At 45.5% G+C, this 16,132-nt stretch overlaps 1 long non-coding RNA gene across 1 annotated transcript in view; it reads left to right on the top strand.

Moving 5' to 3' along the window:
• Positions 1 to 16,132, top strand: part of LOC137334152 (uncharacterized) — a 59,097-nt gene that overhangs the window by 23,327 nt on the left and 19,638 nt on the right. Inside the window, exon 3 of the long non-coding RNA XR_010966084.1 lies at positions 13,077 to 13,172. This is a non-coding gene — a long non-coding RNA (uncharacterized lncRNA). The remainder of the gene's footprint in view (positions 1 to 13,076; positions 13,173 to 16,132) is intronic.

Below are 16,132 nucleotides of genomic sequence, written 5' to 3'. Positions count from 1 at the left end.
GGTAATAACAGCAAGCATAAAATTATTAGATTTAACTTGGTCAGCCATGCTAAATGCTGCTGAAAAATTAATGCTAGTGCCAGAGTCTAAGAGGACTAAATTTATAAAAATGACAGAGGACTTGAGTAAGGCTGACCAAGTGATCCTACTAGATAGGGCTAATTGCAGCACAGATGAAAATAGAAATCACAGATACTCCAATCATTGAGACGGAATTAATGGGATGAATGACCTGCACACTGCTTAATAAAAGGATAAAACTGCTAGATGATATAAAATGTCACCTTAGGCAACAAGACACTAAAGGAATAAAAGAGCATGCAAATAGCTAAGACAGTGGGAAGGAATGGGAAAGGTATAAACCAGGGAAAAAGCAAGAAAATGGGGAAATTGGGAAAAACTTCATCCTCCCTTCCTTCCAGATGTTAACATACCTACCCCACATCCTCAGTAATACCAGGTACGGTAGCATAGTGGTTATGTTACTGGACTAGTAATCCAAAGGCCAAATCCTGCCACAGCAGCTGGTGAATTTAAATTCAATTAATCAAATAAAATTCTGGAATAAAAAAACTAGTATCAGTAATGGTGGCCATGAAACTACCAGATTGTCGTAAAAACCCATCTGGTTCACTAATGCCTTTTAGGGAAAAAAACCTGCCATCCTTCCCGGTCTGGCCTATATGTGAGTCCAGACCCACAGCAATGTGGTTGATTCTTAATTGCCCTCTGAAATGGCCTAGCAAGCCACTCAGTTGTAAAATCTCGCTACGAAAAATCATAATAAGAATAAAACTGGACGGACCACCTGCATCAGACCACTAGGCAAAGGACACGACAAAGGCAAAACACCAAGCCCAGTTGACCCTGCAAAGTCCTCCTCACTAACATCTGGGGACTTGTGCCAAAATTGGGAGAGCTGTCCCACAGACTAGTCAAGCAACAGCCTGACATAGCCATACTCACAGAATCATTCAGCCAACGTCCTAGACTCTTCCATCACCATCTCTGGGTCTGTCCTGTCCCACTGGAGGACAGACCCACCAGAGGTGGTGGTACAGTGATATACAGTCAGGAGGGAGTGGCCCTGGGAGTCCTCAACTTTGACTTCGGACCCCATGAAATCTCATGGCATTAGGTCAAACATGGGCAAGGAAACCTCCTGATGATTACCACCTACCGCCTTCCCTCAACTGATGAATCAGTCCTCCTCCATGTTGAGCACCACTTGGAGGAAGCACTGAGGGTAGCAAGGGCTCAGAATGTGCTCTGGGTGCGGGACTTCAATGTCCATCACCAAGAGTGGCTCTGTAGCACCACTACTGACCAAGCTGGCCGCGTTCTGAAGGACATAGCTGCCAAACTGGGCCTACGGCAGGTGGTGAGTGAACCAACACGAGGGAAAAGCCTACTTGGCCTCGTCCTCACCAATCTACCTGTTGCAGATGCATCTGTCCATGACAGTATTGGTAGGAGTGACCACCGCTCAGTCCTCGTGGAGACAAAGTCCCATCTTCACACTGAGGGCACCATCCAATGTGTTGTGTGGCACTACCACCGTGCTAAATGGGATAGATTCAGAACAGAGCTAGCAGCTCAAAACTGGGCATCCATGAGGCGCTGTGGGCCATCAGCAGCTGCAGATTTGTATTCCACCACAATCTATAACCTCATGGCCCGGCATAATCCTCTCTCTACCATTACCAACAAGCCAGGGGATCAATCCTGGTTCAATGAGGAGTGTAGAAGAGCATGCCAGGAGCAGCACCAGGCATACCTAAAAATGAGGTGCCAACCTGGTGAAGCTACAACTCAGGACTACATGCATGCTAAACAGCGGAAGCAACATGCTATAGACAGAGCTAAGCGATTGCACAACCAACAGATCAGATCAAAGCTCTGCAGTCCTGCCACATCCAGTCGTGAATGGTGGTGGACAATTAAACAACTAACGGGAGGAGGAGGCTCTGTAAACATCCCCATCCTCAATGATGGCAGAGTCCACACGGACTGCAGCGGTTCAAGAAGGCAGCTCACCACCACCTTCTCAAGGGCAATTAGGGATGGGCAATAAATGCTGGCCTTGCCAGCGACGCCCACATCCCATGAACGAATAGAAAAAAAAGTTCCTGCCATTAAGAAAAGGGAGATTATAGCTAAGGTCCGCAGTTACTAACGTCAGTTGGGTAGAATTACCTTGGACTTTCACCGATCTCACACCATCACTTTGGCGGAAGATTGGTGAAAACCCTGGAGAAATGACTTAAACAGGCGCTATATTACATCCTCCAATTGATGCAATCTGAGAACCCATCTGCCTGCTCAGGTGGATGTAGACTACCTTATGGCAATATTCAAAGATGAGCAGTGAGTTCTCCTGGTGTGCTGGCCAACATTCTTTCCTCAACGTACATCACCAAAATCAGATTGACTGGTCATTCATTCATTTTCTATTTTGTGGGATCTTGCTCCATGCAAACCGGCTGTCACAATCACACATAACAACAATGACTACACATCAAAAGTAATTCAATGGAATTGATATAGTTTGGGATATCCTGAGGACATGATATATCCACCATGAACAGTTAGCTGACTGTTGTAATAATTAAACTGTAACTTGTGAGATTCCTATGCTCCCTCCTGTTCCTTCTGTTGCTGCACTGCAAGGCACTCAGCAGTGAAACTGTAATATGTGAGAGAAATAAATATGTTTAGTCATTGGGTGAACAGAACACTACTTATTTCCCCAAAAAAATATTTTTTCCACAGCGTGCATGCCCTTGGGCAGAAATCCACTCAGTACTTATTGCTGTGGTGATACGTCTGAATCTTCTCTTTTGTTAAACTTGCTAACAGTAGGTCTGGCTTGCAGTTAAACTCTCATTTTTAATTCTCCTCACCATGCTTGGCCTTCAATAATGCCGTAACAAGCAAAACCAGTGTTTTTACTGAACTTTTTGCTCATGTTTGTTAATCCATTTGTGAAGGGATAGAAATGGTCAGAGCTAAAATTAGTGAACAGAGGTAAATATAACCTTTAGTTTCTCCTTCTTTGAATAGCTTTAGAATCTACAATGCAGTATATAATCAGATCTATGAAAGCAGCACATATTATGGGGTGCATTTCTGCCAGTGGACTGGTTTAGAAATGTATCCCAATAAATGAAAAGCAATAAACTGCAGTAAAAATATGGAAATAAACGCCATGATTATAACAGGTTTTCAGCAAAATCACTAGCTATAGGGCCCATAAATATAGACTTATAACTAGGATACCCACACAGGGGATATTTAACATATAATGGATTGGAATACAAATCCTCCTTATGGGAACAGGACTAGTAAATGTGCAGAAGAAAAGTCAAAGCAAAAGTCAAGTTGAAGGTTGAGGTTTGGCACAAGTGGAAGTGTAAAGATTGACAGTGATGTGGAAGTAATTTACTGTGTTGGTGTTTAAACAGAACTGAGGAATGGGGCATAATTTTAATATGCTGGCGGGAAGAGTCCGGGGAGGAGATTTGCGGGCGCCAAACCCGGAAGGGAAGTAGGCAGGTTGCGATCTGAGGCCAATCAAAGCCTCTTCCGGGTTTTGCGCCCAGCAGCCAGCCTGATTGACAGGCTGGCTGCCGACAGGAGCTGCAACACCGAGGTGGGGGGAGGAAGAGAGAGAGAGAGGCTTCATCAGCAGTTAGGATAGAAATGGTGGGGAGGGATCAAAGATTAGAGTGGAGACATTGGACATTGGGATCAGAGTGGAGACATTGGACATTGGGATCAGAGTGGAGACATCGGACAATGGGATAAGAGGGCAGACATCGGACATTGGGATCAGAGGGCAGACATCGGACATCGGGATCAGAGTGGGGGGAGGTCCAGGCAACATTTTTTTTTAAGGTATGTTTATTTAATTTTTTTGCAATGGGAAATGTAATTTAATTGAATTAATTTATTTTATTTTTCACTGATCCGGCCCTTCCTGTCTGGTTTCACCAGGCGTGAATGGGAAGCCATGGGAAAGCTGTCCAGGTAACATTAAAATCTTTTTAACTATCCAATAGACAAAAAATAAACTACCTTAAGTACCTCAATGAGGTACATTTTCTCCTTTAATTATCAGCCCGCCGGATTAAAGTGGGGGCAGGACTTCCTGGTGACTGCTGTACGCACGCACACAGATTTGCCTGAGTCTCATTCATAAATGTGCAGGTTCCAGCCGGGATGTCTGCCCACTCCCAAAAACTGTGATTTTGATTGCCTCCCCCTGCCCCCAACCGCCCCCGTTTTTCCCTTTTAAAATCCTGCCCTTGGTGTCTCTACACATCAGTTTAAAATTGGATGCTGATGGATGAGAAACAATATTTGCCGCGAGGTTAACTCATATCCATTTGGTTTGCTCAGAAAGCGTAATGGCTGGAGCTCGGATTGGAGATTCAAAACCAGAATCACAATTAGATGGTTCACAGCTTACACTGGTAACCGCAATGATTTTTCTATGCCATACTAACATGCCCACTGTCTAGAATTAAGGAACATCTACATATTTTTATAACACTAACAGATTCCCATTGCTTATACTGAGTTTCTCACTATTGCATGGGAGAAGATGCTGGGTTGTGGAAGCGGAGGAGGGGTTTACATCACCATCAAAAGTATTTGGAAGAAGATTGTTAGAGATCAGCTCAGAAAAAGCAAAGGAAGCATTTTTAATTGTTGTTATGGGGAAATAAATAGCATTCTGTTCACCCAATAACTAAATATATTTGTTTCACTTATTACAGTTTCATAAATAAATAAATATATGCATATAAGATGGGGTTGTAGTGTAATACCTTTATAGTCCATAAGAAAATATTAAATTCATTTATATTTTCTCATTCATTTATATTTCTGTAACAACACTTAATGTTACCAAAAGATTCCGCCAAAAATAAACATGTTTGAATTCAGAACTTTTATTCAGAAGCCCCCTCCAGACTTGAATAATGCTACAGTACTTCGAGAATTTCTGCTGTTTATAGTCATCGTTTTGTGTTAATGAGTGCCTTTTAGTTTGGACATAAAAAGAAAGGAAATGCAAAAAGTGTAAGTATTTAGGATACATTACAAAAAATTACGATTAGTTTTACTATTGCTTAAAATGATTTCCCGAGGGTTTTCATCCGAAATGATTTTCCATCAAAACAGCTGAATAAAGGAGAGCAAGTGCTTGTAAACAGTAAGCTTTGGCACACTTTTAAATGGCTAGTCTTACTATCAATCATAAAATAAAATCATAATTGTAGGCACAAGAAATTTGGAATTACCATGTTAAGTCTTATCAATTGACAGAGATCACTGCTTGAAACACCAAGAACTCTCCTACGTTACAACAGTGCCAAAAATTCAAAAAGTACTTTGTTGGCTATATAAACCCTCAACTCATTTAAAAAGTACTTGGATGTGCACTTGAAGTGACGTAGCCTACAGGGCTACGGACCAAGTGCTAGAAAGTGGGATTTTTCGGCTGGCATGGACATGATGGGCCGAATGGGCCTTTTTCTGTGCCATAATAATTCTATGATAAATGCAAGTCTTTCTTTTCTTTTTCTTTCAAGCCCTTTGATATTCAGTGAGGCAGAGGCCTCCAATGAAAACATTGTTTGACATATTTTAAATATATGGGGCTCAATTTTAAAAGAGTGGCGGGATGGCAGCAGGGGGCATCAATGAGAGCGCAGCAAACCCGGATAATAAAAACTTAACGTTTCCCCACACGATCGCAACTTCATTGACGGCCATTAATCTTGTTTTCAGGTTTGCCGTCCAAAAGCTGCGCAATGGGCAAACTGTGCACCCACATGACAGGCTGTCAGCTTGAGTGTCTGTATTTAAAGGGCCATTGGTCCAATGGATTTTGCTGGAGCAAAGAGCCAGAAGACCCAATGGAGCAGCACAGGGGCAAGGTTGCTCCAAGATTCAGCGATGCCTCACTTCAGATGCTACTGACCGGGGTGAGGATGAGGAAAGAATTATTTTAAGGAAGGGCCCTGTCTCTGCCACCAAGAAGGCCTGGCTCGAGGTGGTAGAGGAGGTCACCAGCAGCAGCAACGTCTCCCGTACTTGGGTCCAGTGCAGAAAGCGTTTCGATGACCTAACTAGGTCAGCAAAAGTGAGTACACTTATTGATTCTCCTACATTCTGTGTTCTGCATCATCCCCTCCCCAACTCATTCTGCACTGCCAAGACTACTCTATCACATCACTCCTCACACCCACTTAAGGCTCATCCTCGACTTACCTGCACTTCCTGAGCGCTTCCTTACCTCCCGATTTGTGACCCCACCAATATCACTCACTCCAATCCTGATCCAATGTGATGTTTCTGTCTCATACTCACCCTCTGATGCACCTCTTTCATGGTCAGCCTCACCCAAAGCAATGAATTCATCAGCTGACCACTTCACCAACACTCACTCACACTTCTGTACTTTCTCCCCTTCTAGGAGAAGAGACCGCAAAATGCACACGAGAGGACGAGGAGGGCCACAACAAATAGTGGTTCTCACAGATGCGGAGTAGGAGCACCTGCAGATCAGCCACACCCTCGAGTGCCTGTTCGTCGGGGACACAGAGACTGGCACCCCACAAACATCTGGTGACACAACTTTAACATTCACCACACACAACATGAATTGATGTTAACAATGATTGACATGTTGAACACCTCAGTATGCTCATCGCAACATGGCACATCTGTGATGATGCTTATTGTTGCCTTCTGTTCTCTTACCCCTTCAACCGCAGTGACGGCAGAGGGCAATTCCTCAGAGGACCTGCCGGCCTCTGAGGGCGGACAATCACATCTTAGTGAGCCATCCACCAGTGCAGATACTCACACCTCGGTGGGTCCTAGTAGTCAGTTAGTTGGGCTGGCACCTGGTGAATCATCACACACAAGTGAGCATGAGCGGACACTGGTGGCAGGGGCAGCTGTAGAGTGTCTGTATCAGTGGGCGCGCTCCTCTCCAGGCTCTACTCAGCTGGACATAGATGCTGAACCCCGGGGGCCATCCTCTCAAAGGAGAATGATCGAGGGACAGCAGTACATTTGCAAGGTACTGGAACAGATGCCACGCACACTCTCCACAATAGTGCAGAGGATGGAGGAGTCCAAATCCTGCATGTGTGGAATGGTGGCACAGGTTTGGGAGGGAATCTCTGAGATACTGTCACAGGGACGTGAGGGAATCTCTGAGATAGTGTCGCACATAACTGCTGAAATGTTTGACATGTCGCAGGTAACTGCGGAAATGTCTAAGATAGCATCACATGTAAGTGCAGGAATGTCTGCGATGGAGAGAAGGCTGGCCTCCATTGAGCTTCAGGCACGGCTCACAAATGAGTCCATTCAGGCCCTGACAACGACCTTGCGGACTCAGGGTGAAGATCCCCATCCACTATGATGGCAGAGTCCAGCACATGAGTGCAAAAGACAAGGCTGAATTGTTTGCAACCAACTTCAGCCAGAAGTGCCGAGTAGATGATCCATCTCGACCTCCTCCCGATATCCCCACCATCACAGAAGCCAGTCTTCAGCGAGTTCGGTTCACTCCACGTGATATCAAGAAACGGCTGGGTGCACTGGATACAGCAAAGAATATGAGCCCCGACAACATCCGGGCTGTAGTGCTGAAGACTTGTGCTCCAGAACTAGCTGCGCCTCTAGCCAAGCTGTTCCAGTACAGCTACAACACTGGGATCTACCTGACAATGTGGAAAATTGCCCAGGTGTGCCCTGACCACAAAAAACAGGACGAATCCAATCCGGCCAATTACCGCCCCATCAGTCCACTCTCAATCATCAGCAAAGTGATGGAAGGTGTCGTCAACAGTGCTCTCAAGCGGCACTTACTCACCAATAACCTGCTCACCGATGCTCAGTTTGGGTTCCGTCAGGACCACTCAGCTCCAGACCTCATTACAGCCTTGGTCCAAACATGGACAAAAGAGCTGAATTCCAGAGGTGAAGTGAGAGTGACTGCCCTTGACATCAAGGCAGCATTTGACCGAGTGTGGCACCAAGGAGCCCCAGTAGAATTGAAGTCAATGGTAATCAGGGGGAAAACGCTCCAGTGGCTGGAGTCATACCGAGCACAAAGGAAGATGGTAGTGGTTGTTGGAGGCCAATCATCTCAGCTCCAGGACATTGCTGCAGGAGTTCCTAAGGGCAGTGTCCTCGGCCCAACCATCTTCAGCTGCTTCATCAATGACCTTCCCTGCATCATAAAGTCATAAATGGGGATGTTCGCTGATGATTGCACAGTGTTCAGTTCCATTCGCAACCCCTCAGATAATGAAGCAGTCCGTGCCCACATGCAGCAAGACCTGGACAACATCCAGGCTTGGACTGATAAGTGGCAAGTAACATTCGTGCCAGAGAAGTGCCAGGCAATGATCATCTCCAACAAAAGAGAGTCTAACTACCTCACCTTGACATTCAATGGCATTACCATCGTCGAATCCCCCACCATCAACATCCTGGGGGTCACCATTGACCAGAAACTTAACTGGACCAGCCTCATAAACACTATGGCTACAAGGGCAGGTCAGAGGCTGGATATTCTGTGGCGAGTGACTCACCTCCTGACTCTCCAAAGCCTTTCCACCATTTACAAGGCACAAGTCAGGAGTGTGATGGAATACTCTCCACTTGCCTGGATGAGTGCAGCTCCAACAACGCTCAAGAAGCTCGACACCATCCAGGACAAAGCAGCCCACTTGATTGGCACCCCATCCATCACCCTAAACATTCATTCCCTCTACCACCTAGAAGGACAAGGGCAGCAGGCACATGGGAACACCACCTGAACGCTTCCCTCCAAGTCACGCACCATCCCGACTTGGAAATATATTGCCGTTCCTTCATCGTTGCTGGGTCAAAATCCTCTACCTAACAGCACTGTGGGAGAACCTTCGCTACACGAACTGCAGCAGTTCAAGAGGTGGCTCACCATCACCTTCTCAAGGGCAATTAGGGTTGGGGAATAAATGCTGGCCTTGCCAGCGACGCCCACATCCCATGAACGAATAAAAAAAGTATTCAGCCACCTTAAACAGACTGACAGATACTTTAGATGTGGCCTTCCAACGCATCACACATGTCCTCCAAACTGTTGTCCATCAGGGTGGTAGAAGTGCTGTGGGCCTGGCCCAGAAGAGGGATGATGGCAAAAGGGGACATGGAAGTGGTGTTGCCGCTCAAAGCACTCACCCGTTGCCCCCCTCTCAACCAGTACCCGCAATACTGCCTCCTCTCTGGGCGGTCGAGTCTGCCCTTTCACCGGTGCATGGTGGAGCAGTCTTTGGAGGGGCTCTCACAGGCACCGAAACCCAGAGGGCGTAGGCCGGAAGCATCTAAGCTGTCCGGCCATGGGCGTGAGCCACTATCTCTGCTGCAGCCACAGGGGATGCACCACATTGAAGCGGTAGGAAGAGAAAGGCTAAGGGGATTTGCGATCACGAAGGGTATGCACAAGGGCATCTGACCGACTCATGTTTTTGATTTATATTTGGTTTATGTTAAAGTCACATTAAATGTTTTCATTCTCGCCACGACTGCCACATCTTGCCCATTCTTGACTGGTTTTTGAGATAGCGCCTTTTAATGTGCTTCACCTTGAACGGTGATACTTGATGCCACCTATTGGATGACTTTACAGTGGGTGTATGTATAGTTGCAGGACTGTTTTGTGCAGGGAGGGTGGGTGTGGCGGTGGACTTGTGTTGGCGCTGGTCTTTCCAAGTGGTGTGAGGACTGGACTTTTGTCACTGTCTGATCTTACGAGAACCGTTCACATATGAGTGACTCCCTGGCCTCACGAGTAGCCAGGTGAGCTGCTGCTCTGCCCACGGGTTCAGTCTCCTCCTCCTCCTCCTTCTGCTCCTCCTGCTCCTGCTCCTCCTCAATGTGGATGGCAAATGTGAATAGTGAATAAGGGGATGGGGCCTCCTCAACTGTATTCCTCTTTGTTGCACCATGTTGTGCAGGACACAACACACTATTATAAGACCATAAGACCATAAGAGATAGGAGCAGGAGTAGGCCATTCGGCCCCTCAAGCCTGCTCCGCCATTCAATGAGATCATTGCTGATCTGATTTTTACCTCAACTCCACTTTCCTGCCTTTTCCCCATATCCTTTGACTCCCTTGCTGATCAAAAATTTGTCTAACTCAGCCTTGAATGTATTCAATGACTCAGCCTCCACAGCTTTTTGGGGTAAAGAATTCCAAAGATTCACGACCCTCTGGGAGAAGAAATTCCTCCTCATTTCAGTCTTAAACGGGCGACCCCTTATTCTGAGACTATGCCCCCTTGTTTTAGATTCCCCCATGAGGGGTAACATCCTCACAGCATCTACCCTATCGAGTCCCCTCAGAATCTTGTATGTTTCAATAAGATTTTCTCTCATTCTTCTAAACTCCAATGAGTATAGACCCAACCTGTTCAATCTTTCCTCATAAGACAACCCTTCCATACCCGGAATCAACCCAGTGAACCTTTTCTGAACTGCCTCCAATGCAAGTATGTCCTTCCTTAAATAAGGGCACCAGAACTGTACGCAGTACTCCAGCTGTGATCTCACCAGCACCCTGTACAGTTGTAGCGTGACTTCCGTGCTTTAATACTCCATCCCCCTCGAAATAAAGGCCAATATTCCGTTTGCCTTCCGGATTACCCGCTGCACCTGTGTGTTGACTTTTTGTGTTTCATGTACGATGACACCCAGATCCCTCTGTACCGCAGCATTTTGTAGTATTTCTCCATTCAAATAATATTTTGCTTTTTTATTTTTCCTCCCAAAGTGGATGACTTCACAATGTGACTCATTCTCGCTGGTGCCTATTGAAACGCTCCCCCAGAACGATCGAGGCACCGAAATCGCATCTGAAGCAGCCCTATCGCATGTTCAATTGTAGACCTGGCGGCGATGTGGCTGTCGTTGTACTGACGCTGTTGTTCGCTGATGGGGTTCCTCAGAGGTGTCATGAGCCACGTGTGCAGGGGGTATCCCTTGTCCCTGAGGAGCCAGTCCTTAAGGGTGTCCGGTGCATGGAAGAAGCCCAGGATGTTGGATTCCCTCAGAATGAAGGAATCGTGGCAGCTGCCAGGGAATCTGGCGCACACGTGAAGGAATCTTTTGTGGTGGTCACAAACGAGCTGAGCGTTGATGGTGTGGTAACCCTTTCTGTTGATGAAGAGTCCTGGCTCATGTGGAGGTGCTCGGATTGCTGTATGTGTGCAATCGATTGCTCCCTGTACACATGGGAAGCCAGCCACAGAGTGGAATCCCGCTGTCCTCTCCGTCTGGCTGAGGTCGCCCATGGGGAAGTTGGCGTATTGCGAGGCCCTGTGAAACAAACCATCGGTAACCTGCCTTATGCACATGTGGGCAGATGACTGAGAGCCCCTGGCGATGTCACTGGTGGCACCCTGGAACGATCCGGAGGCGAAGAAGTTGAGGGTAGTGGTGACTTTAACAGTGACGGGTAATGAGATGCCGCCAGGCCCAGCTGGGCGTAGCTTGGCATAAAGGAGGCTGCAGATGTCTGCAACCACTTGGCGACTCACTCTCAGCCTCCGGATGCACTGCTCCTCGGAGAGGTCCAGGAAGCTGAGCCTCGGTCTGTGGACCCTCCCATGCGACGTCGCTCCCTCTGTTGTTCCCCTCTGTGCTTTTGTGCAGGAGCCTGTGGCGCAGCACTGTGTTGTAGAGCTCCCAGTGGTGGAAGTGCACGCCTTGCCTGGTGATGATGGTGATATTGCTCGTCCTCGGATGTAGTGGTGAATGCAGCTATGGCGCCCCCCCCACCCCCCATCCTGATAGCGTGAGTTTGAGGGGGTCCGAAAAGTTGGTCAATATATGTAAACAGAACAATTCTGAGTGGAAACCAAGAATTTTCAGTCTAAACACGAAGATCTCCCAGCCAAAAGTTTGTCTGAGAGAAATGAGTGCCCTGCTGCAATAACTCACCTTTTATCCCCATCTGTCAAACAGGGATTTAAATGTCCAAATGGCTGCCAGCTGAAACACATCCCTTTCAACATGGCGTGTTTCACGCAGCACGGGAAACACACTGAGGTAGCGTTGAAATCGCTTGCCAGCATAATTAATTACATTCATACACATTTCAAGTACTTTAAGTACTTGAATTACTGCTTTAAATATCGTCCCACTGGCTCTAATTGGCAGCAGGGTACGGCACTGGATCGTGCGCGTTCTTCAACGTGTTGGAGCCAGGATTTCTGCCAACTCCAAAAAAAAATGATTTTCCTTGCTCCCCCGACCCTCAACGCACCCGGACTTTCATTTTAAAGTTGAGCCACTGAAATGCTACTATGGAGAATGGAGAGAATTTCCACTCTGCTTTCACTGTAATTTCAGTGTATAATCAGTGCAAGTGACCCAATTGACTAAAGCAGCACCAAATGAGTACACCCTTTCCTATATGAACAACAAAGCACAATAACAGTGCATATTCTATTTTATTACAACAAACAATACTCTTTCCTAACACTATGCTTTCCCTGGGTGGCTACACATGCCTTTCTTTTACCTGTTCTAGTGATTGTCCTAGGTGCAACCTGAAGACCAGTATCATCCAGAGGTGGTTAGCTGCTCATGTTCTACAAAAAGCTCATGGGACTGAGGTGACCCTCCTCTCATGGGAGCATTCTCCCAGTGGGGAGCTGTTGCTGGCTGCATTTCTGAAGTATATTCCTGGACAGCCTGGCATTGCCTCTTAGGTTCCTCTGGTATGGTGCTCTGAGGGGAAGGCCAGAGGTCTGGCACATGAGAGACGACAGGATCAGGTAGGTGCTGTTACAAACTTTATTTTGGGTATTGAGTTTGTCCATTTCGTAAGTGGCCAAGATGGCGCCCAAAAGGATTTTCCTTTAATTCTTATTGGTGGTTTTTGCTGATTGCTCATTGCAGGTTGTTTGTTTTCATACCTACTTTGTTTTTTATTGGAAGATAATGTTCTCATTTTTGCCTGATTTTCATTTTTTTTTACTTTTTGTGATTTGTTACAGTTTTATGAATATGAAATATAAGCCCATCTGGTGTAAGTGTATTATATACTTTATCGTGACACCTGAGATATGTGACCTGAAGCGTGATGGACACAGGTATGTGATAGATGCAACACTTCCTTATATATTAGCAGATCTTCCACGGCGTTGTTCATGTTGCATCAAAGGTCATGTTGTTTCACAGCAGTGTTGTGGTGTCGAGTGCAGTGGAGGGGTGGTGCACACCTCTAGTGAAAAAAATTCTAAAGAACTTTGTAAGCAATCTGGTCTCTGGAAAATATATATAAACCCTAAAATTCCATGATCCAGGGAGAAGGTACGACTGTTGTAGCAGGAGGACTTAATTGAGGGTAGAACCCAGATCCACCAGATGCTGAGAGGATGTTACCCCTCATGGGGGAATCTAAAACTAGGGGGCATAGTCTCAGAATAAGGGGTCGCCCGTTTAAGACGGAAATGAGGATGAATTTCTTCTCCCAGAGGGTCGTGAATCTTTGGAATTCTTTACCCCAAAAAGCTGTGGAGGCTGAGTCATTGAACATATTCACGGCTGAGTTAGACAAATTTTTGATCAGCAAGGGAGTCAAAGGATATGGGGAAAGGGTGGGAAAGTGGAGTTGAGGTAAAAATCAGATCAGCCATGATCTTATTGAATGACGGAGCAGCTCGAGGGGCCGAATGGCCTACTCCTGCTCCTATCTCATATGGTCTTATGGTCACCAGGTGTCAGCCCCATTGATAAAAATAATGAGAAATTGAGCTTGAGAAATTTGTGAGGTGAGCTAGCATTCCTCTGCCTATGCCCATTACATTGCTTCAGAAGTTTTTGTTTGGGAGCTTCCCTGGGAATTCTGTTCGAAGTGCTAAATAGGTCTAGAAGGACCTTTGTCCGCTGATTGATTTCCATTGCTAAGTCTCCCGACTGGAGTATGCACTGTGGCTGCAGTGTTTACCATCTACAAAATGCACTGCGGCAACTGGCCAAGGCTTCTTCGACAGCACCTCCCAAACCCATGATCTCTACCACCTAAAAGGACAAGGGCAGCAGGCACTTGGGAACAACACCACCTGCACGTTCCCCTTCAAGTCGCACACCATCCCGACTTGGAAATATATCGCCATTCCTACCTATCTAACAGCACTGTGGGAGAACCTTCACCACACGGACTGCAGCGATTCAAGAAGGCGGCTCACCACCACCTTCTCAAGGGCAATTAGGAATGGACAATAAATGCTGGCCTTGCCAGCGATGCCTCCATCCCATGAACGAATAAAAATAAAGTATTTCAAAAATTTCGTAGGCCCGGCAGCAGTCATTGGATTTCCTGTCAGCTTTGTGCAAATGAACGCCCGAGATGCACTCATAGAATTACATAGAATGTACAGCACAGAAATAGGCCATTCAGCCCAACAGGTCCATTACAGTGTTTATGCTCCGCACGAGCCTCCTCCCTCCCTATTTCATTTAACCCGATCAGCATATCCTTCTATTCCTTTCTCCCTCATGTGTTTATCTAGCTTCCCCTTAAATGCATTTATGCTAGTCACTTCAACTACTCCTTGTGGTAGTGAGTTCCACATTCTAACCACTCTGAGTAAAGAAGTTTTTCCTGAATTCCCTATTGGATTTATTAGTGACTAATTTATATTTATGGCTGCTAGTTCTGGTCTCCCCCACAAGTGGAAACATTTTCTCTACATCTACCCTATCAAACCCTTTCATAATCTTAAAGACCTTTATCAAGTCACCCCTCAATGTTCTTTTTTCTAGAGAAAACAGCCCTAGCCTGCTCAATGTTTCCTGGTAGACATAACCTCTCAGTTCTGGTATCATCCTAGTAAATCTTTTTTGCACCTTCTCCAGTGCCTCTATATCCTTTTTATAATATGGAGACCAGAACTGTTCACAATACTCCAAGTGTGGTCTAACCAAGGTTTTTTACAAGTTTAACAAAACTTCTCAGCTTTTCAATTCTATCCCTTTAGAAATGTTCCCCACTGCTGTTCTATTTCTTTGTCATTAAATTTATCTAGTTCTATTCTCATCCCCTTAAAATCAGCTTTTTTTTCCAATTTATTATCTTGGTCTTTGTCTTACTTATGTCCTTCTCAATCTTTTTCTTAAATCTTATCATGTTGTGATCGCTATTACCTAGATGTTCCCCTATGCTTACTTCTCTTAATGTTCTGGTTCATTTCCCATTACTCGATCCAGCAGTGCTTCCTCTCTTGTTGGGCTTTTTACATACTGGATAAGAAAGGAGTCCTGCACACATTGTAAAATCTCCATTCCCTGTACCCCTTTACCTACCTCTTGCCAGTTTATTTGGGGATAGCTAAAATCTCCCATGATTATTATTCTATGTCCTTTACTCATTTCACATATTTACTTACATATTTCTTCCTCCACCTCCTTTCCACTATTAGGTGGTTTGTAGTATATCCCTTTTAGTGTGATTGATCCCTTCTTATCCTTTATTTCAATTCATATGGATTCTGTTTCTATCTTTCTGTTAGTTTTGTCCCTTTTTTTTACTGTCATTATGTTATGTCTAATTAGGACAGCTACTTCAACCCTCTTCTTCCTTCCCTGTCCATTCTGATTATGTTATATCCTGCAATATTTAGTTGCCAGTCCTGTTCTTTATGTAGCCATGTTTCAGTCGCTCCTCCTAGTGGTATGGGTGGCCACCCTTGCTATGCTAATAGGGTGGCTGCTCCCTGACACCATAAACTCTGATGGAGTCAATGCTGGGGTCATTAGTGGGCTTATCCCAGCAATTATATGGATGAATGATGGGTTTTCAACCCTAATATATTGGCAGCTTTCCAGTGGCATTGCTGTTTTATCTTAAAGGGGTTTTTATTATAAATAAATTCCTATTTCTACACCTACAGTAAAGCGTAGGTATAATGGTAATATACACTCAATATAAATTGTTGGACATTTGGAAATAAGTGTTCTGGCCAAGAACCAAATTGAATTTGATAAATTATTCCGTTTATCTCCTCTACAAAATAATGTGTGGTGCGTTTTTCTCTCTCAGCAATGATAA

This window comes from Heptranchias perlo, chromosome 2, assembly GCF_035084215.1.
Source record: "Heptranchias perlo isolate sHepPer1 chromosome 2, sHepPer1.hap1, whole genome shotgun sequence".
In the NCBI taxonomy this organism is placed as follows: Eukaryota; Metazoa; Chordata; class Chondrichthyes; order Hexanchiformes; family Hexanchidae; genus Heptranchias; species Heptranchias perlo.
Note: the sequence above shows the minus strand (reverse complement) of the source record. Positions and strands in the feature narration are given on the sequence as shown.